The sequence below is a fragment of the Schistocerca serialis genome, chromosome 7 (genome assembly GCF_023864345.2).
Source record: "Schistocerca serialis cubense isolate TAMUIC-IGC-003099 chromosome 7, iqSchSeri2.2, whole genome shotgun sequence".
Classification (NCBI taxonomy): Eukaryota; Metazoa; Arthropoda; class Insecta; order Orthoptera; family Acrididae; genus Schistocerca; species Schistocerca serialis.
The window spans coordinates 601,349,913-601,366,815 of record NC_064644.1 but is presented as its reverse complement, the minus strand read 5'-3'; the positions used below and the strand labels follow the sequence as shown (position 1 = coordinate 601,366,815).

The following is a 16,903-nucleotide window of genomic DNA, read 5'->3' as shown; positions in this document are numbered from 1 at the left end:
GCTTTCTGTTGCCACTGCTGCCTCTCTTGGACAGTAATGTGTCAATCCTCTTTGTAAGGTCCTGACTTTAGGCGCTAGATTATTGTAATCAGTTTGTGCAACCATTGACGATACTAGACTGTGACGTCACAACCAGTATGCCAGTTGAGGTGGAGAACATCATTGAAGGAACTGAATTACTTGGCGTCGATATCACATCATTGCATACAGTAACTGACTCCCTAATTTGGGCAGGAACAACAGCATCTGCAGTTCTCTTGGCCAGGTCAGCCACCTGGTCCGCAGGCATCTCCATCTATGGTGCTATAATGGCTGTCACTGGTGGCAGTAGACAACCACTTCACGACATGTGGAGCAGGTTATCCGGCACTATCCGAGATTGCCCACTTTACTGCACAAATGCCATAAATATTGGGAAGGTTTCTAGTCCCCTATATTTTCCTGGGTTAACAGTTGCCAGAGACATTGTTTCTGTGACATAGAAACCCATTGGATCCAGTTTGATTGTAGCAGTAATTACATTTTCCACTTCAGTGCTGTAACTGTGCTCCATCTGGCTAACGACCAATGAAAATTTAGTGGAGTTGGATGTAATAAACATGTAGAGGAAACTGGCTTTTACTTGTGTGAACAGTGGCTGGGCTGCGCTGCCAGAACAGGGGTAGATGTGCTGCTAGCCGTGAAGCAGATAGAATTCTTGCCTCTGATAGTTCCATCATATCAAATCTGATTTAGTCACTCATCCTCTGGGTTCACAGGTCAGATCATATTGGGATGACCACAGTGGGACACTGAGTGAATTATCGTTGACTGATCTGTCATCTAGTCTGAGGTGTGTGAAATGTCTTTTTGTTATATTCCTAAAGAACAGGAATTCCTTGCGAGGCACTATAGTAAAGAGCTTGGCGATACTCAGTTTACTCAAAAGACAAAATCTATCCTTCATCTTGAAAATATTAGGTGGTAGTTTGGAAAGAATACACACATCTCCATTTAAAAAATTCATGACGGCTCGGTGTAATTCGTTATCAACGACAGTGCCCCTGGCAGCTGGTATGGAAAGCCATTTGGCAGCTGCAGCCTAAAAGTAATTAACACACGCATGTACATAGCACAACTGACACAGCACTATAGTGCACTGAGAGAGAAGTGCGGCTCAACCACTACAGACTAATTACTGGAAGCTTAGAGGCATTTAAGCAGTCACTGTTATTGCTTTCTATACAGAAATGCAACCAGAAGAAATATTTATATGTGGTACCATGATATGTGACCTCTGCCATGTGCTTTCAAATAATTTTCAGGGCATAGAAAGAGATATAAATCAGTTGTACACTGGAAGTTAGTTGTTTAGGCTTAAAAATATACACAATTTCTTTTGAAACTTCTGTCTATTAAAATATTTTAATAAATGAATGTTGGAGCTTAACAATGATTGTGATCTGATCAGGTGTGGCCAAAACAGGATGGTTTTCAATTGAAGCCAAATTAAGATTCTCTTCTGTTTGGTCATCAGAAAGGGAACAAATGAAAAGTGGAAAATGCGTCAATAAAATAATTCCTGTTTCAGATGGTACAGTCACCAATCATTCTGGTGCAGTCATTGCAGCTGATAGCAAAGTCAACAAACCCGCATTTTTGAAGCCTGAGAGAAATTTCATTGCATTGCAAAAGAATGTGAAAGCATGGCAAATTTTCAATAACTGATATGTGTATCTTTATAAGTTATAAACATGAAAATGGAAAATACTAGGTGGAATACAAATAATTGAAGGAGTAGAGGTAACAAGCCACCGTATAACACAGTCTAGGCATTGAGCAGTCAATTCGAACTTAAACAAGACTGAATGCTTCATGAAAACCAGCACTAGTTGTTAACAAGAACATTATTAAGCCCATGACTGGTTTCAGCCTTGGTATCAGATCATTTTCAACTGGATCTGAAAGTTATGCTGTAGGGAAGGAATGTCAGATCACTTAATAAATTGAACATACAGTTGTGAAATCAACATTCTTCGAATATGGATAAACTAATAAAAACATTGCTAGTCTTTCTTATGACATATTTCTTCAATAACACATGCACTATGTTCCTGCTGCCTGCGTACGTGCGCGCGCGCGCGCGCGCACACACACACACACACACACACACACACACACACACACACACACACACACACACACATACACACTCACACTCACTCTACATTTTACCAGTGCTGCAACTCAGCTCCTCAAGCTGGAGCACTGAGACAGTGCAGTTGTGTGTGTGTGTGTGTGTGTGTGTGTGTGTGTGTGTGTGTTTGTGTGTGTGTTATGTACTAGCTGAGGAAGAATGTTGTCCAAAAAATTAATAATGTTTTCAGTATTATTTATGTTCCTATCTGCTGCCCACTGCCTCATGTTGTGACTTGTTATCGTCCCCCTCCAATTATTTGTTTATAAAAAACTGTATAAATATAAGGGTATCTCTACAAATATGCTGTACATATGAGACCATCATCTGGAAGACACAGAATGGATGCACTTGGATGGATATAAGTTAGTATCACATTAACATAGATGTAATATGAGGAAAGGAGTAGAGGCCATATACACAAACACTGGAATAGAGTCCCAGGCCATTGACTTATCACATAGTTTTAACAAAGAAAAGAAAAGTAAAATTTTACAAAAGAGTAATTGCTGGCTCAGTTAAAGTATTCAGAGAGAAATTATAGGATGAAAAATGGGAAGATGTTTATCAAGGACACATAGCAGATGAGAAATTTAATTATTTCCGAAAAAGATTCCCACTGCGCTGTGAATCCAGTTTTCTTTTACAAGACATCTGGGGCGTTTTCATTAGAAGTCAAGAATGGTTAGCATTTGGGATCAAAATATCTTGTACTAGAGAGCAGTCCATCCACTTCATATCTTACATGAAAGAGCTTCATTTAATGCAAAGCAGTATCTCTAATCAAGGCTAAAATATGCACTACAAACAGTGCTGCAGAATTCCTCAGCAAATTATCAGAAAGACAAGGACAGTATATTATGCACAAAAAATTCAAAATTCTGAGAACAAATTAAGAACAGTTTGGAGCCTAAGACAAGAAATGAATAAACTCAGCAAGGAAAATGAAAGTGCACTCCCAGATGACAGTAGTAGTGAGGCAGATAGTATGAAATGCGAATCATAGGCCACTAAATCCAACAAATTTTTCCTAACAGTATATGAAAACAGGGGGACAAACACTAGTCCATCAAAAGCAGAGCTAATAACATTAAATATACATGCAGTACATACTCCATCACCAGATACCAGTTTTGCCAATTCGTCTGTCACAGAGATCACAAATATCTTTATATCACAAAAATGTTTTGACTCTTATGGCTATGATGTGTTACACAGACAAAGTACTAAATCTTGTGGAGAGTTTAGAGTGCCATCCTTGAGTAACCTAAGTAACCAGCCAATGATTCTAATTATTTTTTTTTGCTGAGTGACTGAAGTGTGCAGTAGTACCATCAATATACAAAGGTGGAGGTAATCTGTAGCTATAGATTGATTTCACTCCTTCATGTGTTCTCAAAAGTAACTTACTACAGAATACTGAACCATCTTCTGAGAATAACCTTTTAACAACTCTGTTTGGAATCCACAAAGTCGTGTTAAAAATAATGCAATAAATAATCTCACAAACACAATTCCAGTAGAACCAAACAACAAAAATTACCCTGTTGGCAATTTCTGTGGTCCTTCCAGAGCCTTTGATTCTGGAGCTTATAAAATTTTCCAAGGAATCAAAAATGGTGTGTCTTTCCTTTGCATGGATGATTTCATATCCTAACAGTAGAAAAACATTGTATTTCATTAGCAAATGATATACGGGGATTAAGATTAAATTTGGAGTGGGGAAACATCTGCCACAAGGTTTGGTGCTTGGCTCATGATTGTTCTTGCTCTACATAAATGATGTACCATGGACATTGAAGGACTCTTCCAAAACTGTAATGTTTGCTGATTATGAAAGTATACTTAAAAAGTACAAAATGGATCCATATCAGACACAGACAGGATAATAATGGAACAGAGTTACAACTGGTTCACAGTCAACAGGTGTTTAATCCCTAATCCTGTAAAAAATTATGTTATGCAATTCCAAACAAAATAATGACCTACAGTTACCATAAGTGGAGATCTAGATATAGACAAGCCTCCATGTGTAAAGCACTTGGGCATCCTGATGAACAATAACTGAAGTCGGACCAGCATGTTGACTGGCTTGATGCAGCTCTCCATGCTACTCCATCCTGTGCAAGCTTCTTCATCTCCCAGTACTTACTGCAACCTACATCCTTCTGATTCTGCTTAGTGTATTCATCTCTTGGTCTCCCTCTACGATTTACCCTCCATGCTGCCCTCCAATGCTAAATTTGTGATCCCCTGATGCCTCAGAACATGTCCTACCAACCGGTCCCTTCTTCTTGTCAAGTTGAGACACAAACTACTCTTCTCCCCAATTCTATTCAATACCTCCTCATTAGTTATGTGATCTACCCATCTAATCTTCAGCATTCTTCTGTAGCACCACATTTCGAAAGCTTCTATTTTCTTCTTGTCCAAACTATTCATTGTCCATGTTTCACTTCCATACATGGCTACACTCCATACAAATACTTTCAGAAACGACTTCCTGACACTTAAATCAATACTGGATGTTAACAAAATTCTCTTCTTCAGAAACGCTTTCCTTGCCATTGCCAGTCTACATTTTATATCCTCTCTACTTCGACCATCATCAGTTATTTTGCTCCCCAAATAGCAAAACTCCTTTACTACTATAAGTGTCTCATTTCCTAATCTAATTCCCTCAGCATCACCTGACTCAATTCAACTACATTCCATTATCCTTATTTTGCTTTTGTTGATGTTCATCTTATATCCTCCTTTCAAGACACTGTCCACTCCATTCAACTGCTCTTCCAAGTCCTTTGCTGTCTCTGACAAAACTACTATGTCATCGGCGAACCTCAAAGTTTTTATTTCTTCTCCATGGATTTTGATACCTACTCTGAATTTTTCTTTTGTTTCCTTTACTGCTTGCTCAATATACAGATTGAATAATATCAGGGAGAGGCTACAACCCTGTCTCACTCCCTTCCCAACCACTGCTTCCCTTTCATGCCCCTCGACTCTTATAACTGCCATCTGGTTTATGTACAAATTGTAAATAGCCTTTCGCTCCCTGTATTTTACCCCTGCCTCCTTTAGAATTTGAATCAGAGTATTCCAGTCAACAATGTCAAAGGCTTTCTCCAAGTCTACAAATGCTAGAAACATAGATTTGCCTTTCATTAATCTTTCTTCTAAGATAAGTCGTGTGTCAGTATTGCCTCACATGTTCCAACATTTCTACGGAAGCCAAACTGATCTGCCCTGAGGTCGGCTTTTAACAGTTTTTCCATTCATCTGTAAAGAATTTGTGTTAGTATTTTGCAGCTGTGACTTATTAAACTGATAGTTCCGTAATTTTCACATCTGTCAACACCTGCTTTCTTTGGGATTGAAATTATTATATTCTTCTTGAAGTCTGAGGGTATTTCACCTGTTTCATACATCTTGCTCACCAGATGGTAGAGTTTTGTCAGGACTGGCTCTCCCAAGGCTGTCTGTGGTTCTAATGGAATGTTGTCTACTCCCGGGGCCTTGTTTCGACTCAGGTCTTTCACTGCTCTGTCAAACTCTTCACGCAGTTTCGTATCTCCCATTTCATCTTCATCTCCATCCTCTTCCATTTCCATAATATTGTCCTCAAGTACATCGCCCTTGTATAGACCCTCTATATACTCCTTCCACCTTTCTGCTTTCCCTTCTTTGCTTAGAACTGGGTTTCCATCTGAGCTCTTGATACTCATACAAGTGGCTTTCTTTTCTCCAAAAGCCTCTTTAATTTTCCTGTAGGCAGTGTCTATCTTACCCCTAGTGAGATAAGCCTTACATTTGTCCTCCAGCCATCCCTGCTTAGCCATTTTGCGCTTCCTGTCGATCTCATTTTTGAGATGTTTGTATTCCTTTTTGCGTGCTTCATTTACTGCATTTTTTTTCTCTCCTTTCATCAATTAAATTCAATATTTCTTCTGTTACCCAAGGAGCCCTCGTCTTTTTACCTACTCGATCCTCTGCTGCCTTCACTACTTCATCCCTCAGAGCTACCCATTCTTCATCTACTGTATTTCTTTCCCCCATTCCTGTCAATTGTTCCCTTAAGCTCTCCCTGAAACTCTGTACAACCTCTAGTTTAGTCAGTTTATCCCGGTCCCATCTCCTTAAATTCCCACCGTTTTGCGGTTTCTTCAGTTTTAATCTACAGTTCATAACCAATAGATTGTAGTCAGAATCCACATCTTCCCCTGGAAATGTCTTAGAATTTAAAACCTGGTTCCTAAATCTCTGTCTTAGCATTATATAATCTATCTGATACCTTCTAGTATCTCCAGGATTCTTCCATGTATACAACCATCTTTTATGATTCTTGAACCAAGTGTTACCAATGATTAAGTTATGCTCTGTGCAAAACTCTACCAGACGGCTTCCTCTTTCATTTCTTACCCCCAATCCATATTCACCTACTATGTTTCCTTCTCTCCCTTTTCCTAATCTCAAATTTCAGTCACCCATGACTATTAAATTTTCGTCTCCCTTCACTACCTGAATAATTTCTTTTATCTCATCATAAATTTCATCAATTTCTTCATCATCTGCAGAGCTAGATGATGATATAAACTTGTACTACTGTAGTAGGCATGGGCTTCGTGTCTATCTTGGCCACTATAATACGTTCACTATGCTGTTTATAGTAGCTTACCCGCACTCCTAATTTTTTTATTCATTATTATACCTACTCCTGCATTACCCCTATTTGATTTTGTGTTTATAACCCTGTATTCTCTTGACCAAAAGTCTTGTTCCTCCTGCCACTGAACTTCACTAATTCTCACTATATCTAACTTTAACCTATTCATTTCCCTTTTTAAATTTTCTAACCAACCTGCCCTATTAAGGGATCTGACATTCCACGCTCTGATCCATAGACTGCCAGTTTTCTTTCTCCTGATAACGACGTCCTCTTGAGTAGTCCCCGCCCGGAGATCTGAATGTGGGCTATTTTACCTCCGGAATTTTGTACCCAAGAGGACGCCATCATCATTTAACCATACAGTAAAGCTGCATGCCCTTGGGAAAAATTACAGCTGTAGTTTCCCCTTGCTTTCTGCCGTTCACAGTACCAGCACAGCAAGGCCGTTTTGGTTAGTGTTACAAGACCAGATCAGTCAATCATCCAGACTGTTGCCCCTGCAACTACTGAAAAGGCTGCTGCCCCTCTTCAGGAACCACACATTTTTCTGGCCTCTCAACAGATACCCCTCCATTGTGGTGGCACCTACGGTACGGCCATCTGTATCGCTGAGGCACACAAGCCTCCCCACCAATGGCAAGGTCCATGGTTCATGTGGATAAGCTAACCAAAAAGCTCAGTTTTGCTTTGCACTCCGAAATCTCTCTCATTGTATTGACCAGCAGACAAGACTGCTAACATAGTTTGTGTTCTTTCACTCAGTTCTGTCCTACAGCATAATCTTCTGGGGACTTGCAGCTAAGGCGAAAAAACTGTTTATTCTACAGTCACATGAACAAAGTCTGTAACAAATTGCCAATGGACATTATGTGGGAAACTGAATATCTCCAAATATTTAAGAACATAGTAAATTAATACTTCATTAGGCATTCATACATTTAATCAGAATACATAGACTCAAAAATGTAAATACCTCATAACTCTTCTAATAGTAGTCTTCATAAAATTACATAAATACTTTGATGTAATAAATAATAACAGTATCTGAATAGTGTAGGAAGATGAGCAGTGATATTTTTTTGAGTAGCTGTTTTCTTCCTAACACATGAATATAAGGTAATCTATAAGTAATTATCAGTTTGAGTAGATTAGTGCTAATCATGATCTGTTGTTAGTGTACTTAACAGAAGTAGCTACCAGTGGTTGCTTCTGCTTTTTAAAGTATAACTTGACTAAACCTGCTTCCCTGAAGGCTTTCCTGCATGATAGCATTTGCAGACATGATGTGTGATAGAATGAATGAATTAATGAATGAATGCAATTGTTGTATCTTGATAACTGCACAGCTCTCCAGAAAACTTCTTACCCAAGTGTGTGGTTATAATACTCTGCTTTAGCTAGTACTGAAGAATATGAATCAACAGATAATGTAAATTTCAAAGCGTTTGTACACTCCATGGGTATAATCAGCATGGACATTTATGGGAGGTAAGATCTTTCTTGATTGCTCGGTAAAACCTGAAAACATTGGAGCATTCATCACCACAACATTAAGCAATCCCACCATGTACCTTACATGACTGTATGTGCAACCAGCCATGTTGGTGATCTGACACTCTGAATTTCTAGTCTTATCGTCACCCACTGAGCCCCTAGTAAATTGAAAAGAAGGACATGTGTTTATTGTGCTTTTTATTTTTTTAAATTTAATAATGGCCATTACGACCACATTAAGTAATAATTATATGTGTACTGGAGATCTTTGCATTCTTTCTTCATGGTATCCTCTTTTCTTTGTCTATTCCGTGTTTAGTTTCTGTTTATCATGGAAGCCTGTAAGTCTGTTAATATTTTGTCTGGTCCGAGATGTCTCTTCAATCTAGTGCAGTCCTTTCAAGATTCTTTCTTACATCCCACAATTCATCGGAAACTTTGGATCTGCTGTCAGATATCCTGAAAACTTTTTATTATTATTTTTTTTCCCAGAATATTCACATGGATCTTAAACAAATGTCCAAAAAATTTTAGTATTCTTTTTATAACTGGCATTATTATTTATTTATTTTATTGATGATTACTACATAAGATTTTAACAGTCATTTCTAATTTACTTAAGTAAACTTTTATGTTCCTCATTCATCATAATCTATATGATCCACAACAATCTTTGGGCTCATCTTGTGTAGAAATCTTTTTCTTGAATTTCTTAGAGTGTCAGTTTTGACCACCCTGCCATTGAGAGGCGTTTACTAGCATACAGACACTCTGTTTTAATTTCTGCATTACAGTGTCTTTGTTTAACATTCCTTGAGATGGCTTTCACCTGATATAAAGCATGTCTGACCATCTTCTGTTGCCTGGTGTTGTTGGTATATCCTTCACCAGTTTTCAGCTTTATGATTTCCCCATGATTTTTACAGCTTTCAGCTATTTCAGTCATCTCCTGCCATTATGTGACCAGGGGTTGCTTTGATATTTTTTGTTTTCTTCCCACAGGAAATTTGGAGCCTGTATCGTTTGTGCTTGCTGTTTAACTGTATTTATCTGCTCGGTAGCTGTATTATGTATTCCTATACGGAATCATGGGATTGTCCATGAATGCAAGATAGTTGATCTTGATCTTCCAATGCATATTCAGTTGATGAATAGCTCTTTCATGTCCAGTTCTTTTCGCATTTACATGTTGTTCTTGCAGTTGTTGTTGTGATTTTCAGTCCAAAGACTGGTTTGATGCAGCTCTCCATCCTACTCTATCCTGTGCAAGCCTCATCATCTTTGAGTAACTACTGCAGCTTACATCCCTCTGAATCTGCTTACTGTATTCATCTCTTGGTCTCCCTCTATGATTTTTACCCCCAGCACTTCCCTCCAGTACTAAAGTGCTAAACTGGTGATCACTTGATGCCTCAGAATGTGTCCTACCAACCGATCCCTTCTTTTAATCAGGTTGTACCACAAATTTCTCTTCTCCCCAATTCTATTCAGTACCTCCTCATTAGTTGCATGATCAGCCAATCTAATGTTTAGCATTCTTCTGTAGAACAACATTTCAAAAGCTTCTATTCTCTTCTTGTCTAAACTATTTATCGTCCATGTTTCACTTCCATATATGGCTATACTCCATACAAATGCTTTCAGAATGACTTCCTGTCAGTTACATCTATGCTCGATGTTAACAAATTCCTCTTCATCAGAAACGCTTTTCTTGTCACTGCCAATCTGCATTTTTTATCCTCTCTACTTGGACAATATCTGTTATTTTGTGTCCCAAACAGCAAAACTCATTTACTACTTTAAGTGTCTCATTTCCTAATCTAATTCTCTCAGCATCATCTGATTTAATTCGACTACATTCTGTTATCCTCCTTTTGCTTTTGTTTATATTCATCTTATATCCTCTTTTCAAGACTCTGTCCCTTCTGTTCAACAACTCTTCCAAGTCCTTTGCTGTCTCTGACAGAATTACAATGTCATTGGGGAACCTCAAAGTGTTTATTTCTTTTCCCTAGACCTTAATTCCTACTCCAATTTTTTTTTCTTTTGTTCCTTTACTGCTTGTTCAGTATACAGATTGAATAACATTAGGGCAGGCTACAACCCTGTCCCACTCTCTTCTCAATCATTGCTTCCCTTTCATGCCCATCAACTGCCATAACTGCCATCTGGTTTCTGTGCAAATTGTAAATAGCCTTTAATTCCCTGTATTTTGCACCTGCCACCCTTAGTTCCAGTCAACATTGTCAAAAGTTTTCTCTAAGTCTACAAATGCTGTAAACGTAGGGTTGCCTTTCCTTAACCTATCGTCCGTGAGTGGTCATAGGGTCAGTACTGCCTCGCATATTCCCTCATTTCTCCAGAATCCAAACTGATCTTCACCGAGGTTAGCTTCTACCAATTTTTCATTCTTCTGTAAACAATTTGTGTTAGCATTTTGCAGCCATGAGTTATTAAATTTCACACCTGTCAGCACCTGCTTTCTTTGGAATCAGGATTATTATATTCTTCTAAAAGTCTGAGGGTATTTCACCTGTCTCATACCTCTTGCTCACCAGATGGAAGAGATTTGTCATGGCTGACTTTCCCTAGGCTATCAGTAGCTCTAACAGAATGTTGTCTACTCCTGGGGCCTCATTTCGATGTAAGCCTTTCAGTGCTTTGTCCAATTCTTCATACAGTATGATATCTCCATTCTCATCTTCCTCTACATCCTCTTCCATTTCCATAATATTGCACTCAAGTACATCGCCCTTGTAGAACCCGTTTATGTACTCCTTCCACATTGCTGCTTTTCCATCTTTGCTTAGAACTGGGTTTCCATCTGAGCTCTTGGTATTCATACAGGTGGTCCTCTTTTCTCCAAAGGTCTCTTTAATTTTCCTGTAGGCAGTAACTATCTTACCCCTAGTGAGATATGCCTCTACATCCTTACATTTGGCCCCTAGCCATCCCTGCTTAGCCTTTTTGCACTTCCTGTTATTTTCATTTTTTAGACATAGACCCCCATGAACCATGGACCTTGCAGTTGGTGGGGAGGCTTGCGTGCCTCAGTGATACAGATGGCCATACCGTAGGTGCCACCACAACGGAGGGGTATCTGTTGAGAGGCCAAACAAATGTATGGTTCCTGAAGAGGGGCAGCAGCCTTTTCAGTAGTTGCAGGGGCAACAGTCTGGATGATTGACTGATCTGGTCTTGTAACACTAACCAAAACGGCCTTGCTGTGCTGGTACTGTGAACGGCAGAAAGCAAGGGGAAACTACAGCTGTAATTTTTCCCAAGGGCATGCAGCTTTACTGTATGGTTAAATGATGATGGCGTCCTCTTGGGTAAAATATTCCGGAGGTAAAATAGTCTCCCACTCGGATCTCCGGGCGGGGATTACTCAAGAGGACGTCGGTATCAGGAGAAAGAAAACTGGCGTTCTACGGATCGGAGCCTGGAATGTCAGAGCCCTTAATCGGGCAGGTTGGTTAGAAAATTTAAAAAGAGAAGTGGATAGGTTAAAGTTAAATATAGTGGAAATTAGTGAAGTTCGGTGGCGGGAGGGACAAGACTTTTGGTCAGGTGAATACAGGGTTATAAATACAAAATCAAATAGGGGTAATGCAGGAGTAGGTTTAATAATGAATAAAAAAGTTGGAGTGCGGGTAAGCTACTACAAACAGCATGGTGAATGCATTATTGTAACCAAGAAAGACACGAAGCCCATGCCTACTGCAGTAGTACAAGTCTATATGCCAACTAGCTCTGCACATGATGAAGAAATTGAAGAAATGTATGATGAAATAAAAGAAATTATTCAGATAGTGAAGGGAGACGAAAATTTAATAGTCATGGGTGACTGGAATTCAGTAGTAGGAAAAGGGAGAGGAGGAAACGTAGTAGGTGAGTATGGATTGGGGATAAGAAATGAAAGAGGAAGCCGCCTGGTGCAGTTTTGCACAGATCACAACTTAATCATAGCTAACACTTGGTTAAAGAATCATAAAAGAAGGTTGTATACATGGAAGAATCCTGGAGATACTGACAGGTTTCAGATAGATTATATAATGGTAAGACAGAGATTTAGGAACCAGGTTTTAAATTGTAAGACATTTCCAGGGGCAGATGTGGACTCTGACCACAATCTATTGGTTATGAACTGTAGATCGAAACTGAAGAAACTGCAAAAGTGTGAGATTTTAAGGAGATGGGACCTGGATAAACTGACTAAACCAGAGGCTGTACAGAGTTTCAGGGAGAGCATAAGGGAACAATTGACAGGAATGGGGGAAAGAAATACAGTAGATGAAGAATGGGTAGCTTTGAGGGATGAAGTAGTGAAGGCAGCAGAGGATCAAGTAGGTAAAAAGGCAAGGGCTAGTAGAAATCCTTGGGTAACATAAGAGATGCTGCATTTAATTGATGAAACGAGAAAATATAAAAATGCAGTAAGTGAAACAGGCAAAAAGGAATACAAACGTCTCAGAAATGAGATCGACAGGAAGTGCAAAATGGCTAAGCAGGGATGGCTGGAGGACAAATGTAAGGATGTAGAGGCTTATCTCTCCAGGGGTAAGATAGATACTGCCTACAGGAAAATTAAAGAGACCTTTGGAAAAAAGAGAGCCACTTGTATGAATATCAAGAGCTCAGATGGAAACCCAGTTCTAAGCAAAGAAGTGAAAGCAGAAAGGTGGAAGGAGTATATAGAGGGTCTATACAAGGGCGATGTACTTGAGGACAATATTATGGAAATGGAAGAGGATGTAGATGAAGATGAAATGGGAGACGCGATACTGCATGAAGAGTTTGACAGAGCACTGAAAGACCTGAGTCGAAATAAGGCCCCAGGAGTAGACAACATTCCATTGGAACTACTGACGGCCTTGGGAGAGGAAGTCCTGACAAAGCTCTACCATCTGGTGAGGAAGAGATATGAGACAGGTGAAATACCCTCAGACTTCAAGAAGAATATAATAATTCCAATCCCAAAGAAAGCAGGTGTTGACAGATGTGAAAATTACTGAACTATTAGTTTAATAAGTTACTGCTTAAAAATACTAATGCGAATTCTTTACAGACGAATGGAAAAACTGGTAGAAGCCGACCTCGGGGAAGATCAGTTTGGATTCCGCAGAAATGTTGGAACACGTGAGGCAATACTGACCCTACGACTTATCTTAGAAAATAGATTAAGGAAAGGCAAACCTACGTTTCTAGCATTTGCAGACTTGGAGAAAGCCTTTGACATTGTTGACTGGAATACTCTGTTTCAATACCTAGAGATGTCTTAAGATTTAAAATATAATTTCCTAAATCTCTGTCTAACCATTATATAAACAATTTGAAACCTTCCAGTGTCTCCAGGTTTCTTCCACATATACAACCTTCTCTCATGATTTTTATACAAGGTGTTAACTATGATTAAATTATGCTCTGTGCAAAATTCTACCAGGTGGCTTCCTCTTTCATTCCTTTCTCCAAGTCCAGATTCACCAACTACTTTTCCTTCTCTACCTTTTCTTCCTTTTCCTACTGTCGAATTTCAGTCCCCCATGACTATTAAATTTTTAGCTCCCTTAACTGTGTGAATAATTTCTTTTATCTCATCATACATTTCCTCAATCTCCTCCTCACCTGCCGAGCTAGTTTGCGTATAAACTTGTAATATTGTGGTGGGTGTGGGCTTCATGTCTATCTTAGCTACAACGATTTGTTTACTATGCTGTTCATAGTAGCTTATCCACATTCCTAGTTTTTTACTCATTATTACCCCTATTTGATTTTGTATTTATGACCTTGTATTTGTCTAACCAGAAGTCCTGTTCCTCCTGCCACCAAACTTCACTAATTCTGACTGTATCTAACTTTAACCTATCCATTTCCCTTTTTAAGTTTTCTAACCTACCTGCCCGATTAAGGGAGCTGACATTCCATGCTCCGATCTGTAGAGTGCCAGTTTTGTTTCTCCTGATAACAACATCTTCCTGAGTAATCTCCACCTGAAGATCTGAATTGGGGACTGTTTTATCTCCAAAATGTTTTATGCAAGAGATATCATCTTTATATAACCATACAGTAGAGATGCATGCCCTCGGGAAAAATTACGACTGTAGTTTCCCCTTGCTTTCAGCCATTCACAGTACCAGCGCAGCAATGCTGTTTTGGTTTATATTACCAGGGTACAAAAGGCCACTGTCCCTCTTTGTTTACATATGATCTCTTGAAACACACTTGAAGAGAACTAGAGATAGCTTGCTTGACTCTCGTTTTGATCTGAAACTCCTTTGAGAGATCCCCCAGAGGTTCTACCCATGAATGTCTGCATGTTAATCTCCTTTCTGTTGGTATCCACTCTGAAAAGTAAAATTGTGCTTCCCTGTTGACTAACTGGTGGGCTAATACAAGATCTTTGTTGACGGCCGGCCACTGGTGGCCGAGTGGTTCTAGGTGCTTCAGTCTGGTACCGCGTGACCACTACGGTCGCAAGTTCGAATCCTGCCTTGGACATGGATGTGTGTGATGTCCTTAGGTTAGTTAGGTTGAAGTAGTTCTAAGTTCTAGGGGTCTGATGACCTGAAATGTTAAGTCCCATAGTGCTCAGAGCCACTTGAATTACTCTTTGTTGACACAGTTAACCAATACTCTTTTCGGGCTGCAGATCTGCTCTACACGTGACCTCCTTTTCCTGAAGATATTTATTTCCTGAAGCTGATAAATCTATATTATTATTGTTGTTGTTAGTCTTCATTTTTTTATTTTCGATTTTGGCTTCCTATTGCTCAGGTAAATAACTACTTCCAATTTAACTTTCAGTTCTTTCAATAAGTCTTCTTTCAGTCAGAGTATTGTTCTTTTTCTCATCTTCTGACCACTTTGCTACACTTTCTAATTTTTTTATGTACAGGCAAAATCTGAAACCTTCTTTTGAAAGATGTCTCTGATCAAAATTTCACCTTATTCACTCTTCATCTCTTTTACATCAACCCTGATTTCTTGAAATGACTCACGCAAGGTAGATTTGATCCCATGGATAAGTTCACAAATTCTGTTGTATATCATATTTTCATTCATCTGAACCACATGGCCATGAAATAGCATGCTCCTTTTCCATGTCATTGTACCAGATGGAAACTTTCCCTATTAACACGTTGTAACAGGGAAACTAATTACTGTATGGGGATCAGACTTGTTAGCATTAATGTGAATGACATGGGGAAGATAAATAATGCAGAATCAGTTCAATTGAAATACTTATAATGTGCTGCTACTGCATACCATTACACTAGTACCATTACTGCTACAAAAGGGGCTAAAATGGCATCCATCAGTGTCCAGAAGATTCTGAAAGCACAGGATTGCATTCTACACAGCAGAATGAAACATGTGCATAGGTATGCTGGCTACCTCTCTTGGTATGCTGCGCTTCAGATCAGCACGTGTGAATGTTCCCTTAGTAATCCCTGTCCCTTAGGTAGCTCCACAACCAAAAATGACATGGAGTGAGATCAGGTGATTGTGCCGGCCATGCATTTGGAAATGATCAGCTGATAATTCGATTGTATTCAAACATGTTTTGGAGAAGCAGATGAATTTCACAAGCAATGTGTGGTGGGGCCCCATCTTGCATGAAAACTGTTGAATTCAGTGCATCTGTCTCCTGTAGGGCAGGTATGACATGCTGACGAAGCATATTGCAGTAATGCTGGCCAGTCACACTGCACGTCTTTGGAACTTGAGTGCCAACCTGTTCAAAAAAGAATGGGCCAGTGATGAACATAGCTGTAGAGCCACACCATACAGTGACGTGCTCACCATACAAACGGACTTCATGCGCAGTGACTGGAGGTGAAGATCCCCACACTCAGAAATTCTGTGTTCGCCTCACCTGTCAGAGAAAATGAGCTTGATCTGTCCACAGGATGGTCGAGGGCCAGCCTTGTCAACTTCAGCTCTTGCGAGAAAGTCTAGAGTGTAGTCAACATGATGTTGTGCATTCTGTGTTGCAAGATGCTGTATGGTATGTTTCTTGTACGGATACCATTTAAGAATGGTTTGAAGTGCCTTCGTACAGTGGACCATGGGTTGTTCAGCTGTCATGACACAGCACACGCACTGCCTGACAATCAGGAATTGCATGCAGTGTTGTTTTCCATAGCAACAGGGACTTCATCAACCACCTGTGGTGCAACCACTTGTTGGCCTCTTCCTGGAGCAATGCCCAGTTCTCCAGTTGATTCGAGCTTCTTCATCATCCTCTGCACAACACGTGGAGATAGAGGACCCTTTCAGCCGGCGATATTCTCGAAGTGCAGTTGCAGCATTACTATCGTTTTGATAATAGAGCTTCACCAGTAATGCCGTGCTCCTTTTGTCCAAACTCATGTTGACACGTCAACAAGTGCACTGCAACTGGTCATGATGATTGATCATGGCAGCTGTAGTCGGGACTGGACAGTGGCGCTGTGACTCATGGAAATCTTGCTTCCCATATTCTGGACATTAATGCTACCAAGTTTGGTACTCATACTTAAAGTAATTAGTTTGCATGTTATAACATGTTAAATAGTGGAAGTTTA

At 39.6% G+C, this 16,903-nt stretch overlaps 1 protein-coding gene across 3 annotated transcripts in view; it reads left to right on the top strand.

Moving 5' to 3' along the window:
* The window catches only part of LOC126412277 (1-phosphatidylinositol 4,5-bisphosphate phosphodiesterase-like), a 613,130-nt gene that overhangs the window by 360,605 nt on the left and 235,622 nt on the right, over nt 1–16,903 (top strand). The window lies entirely within an intron of this gene.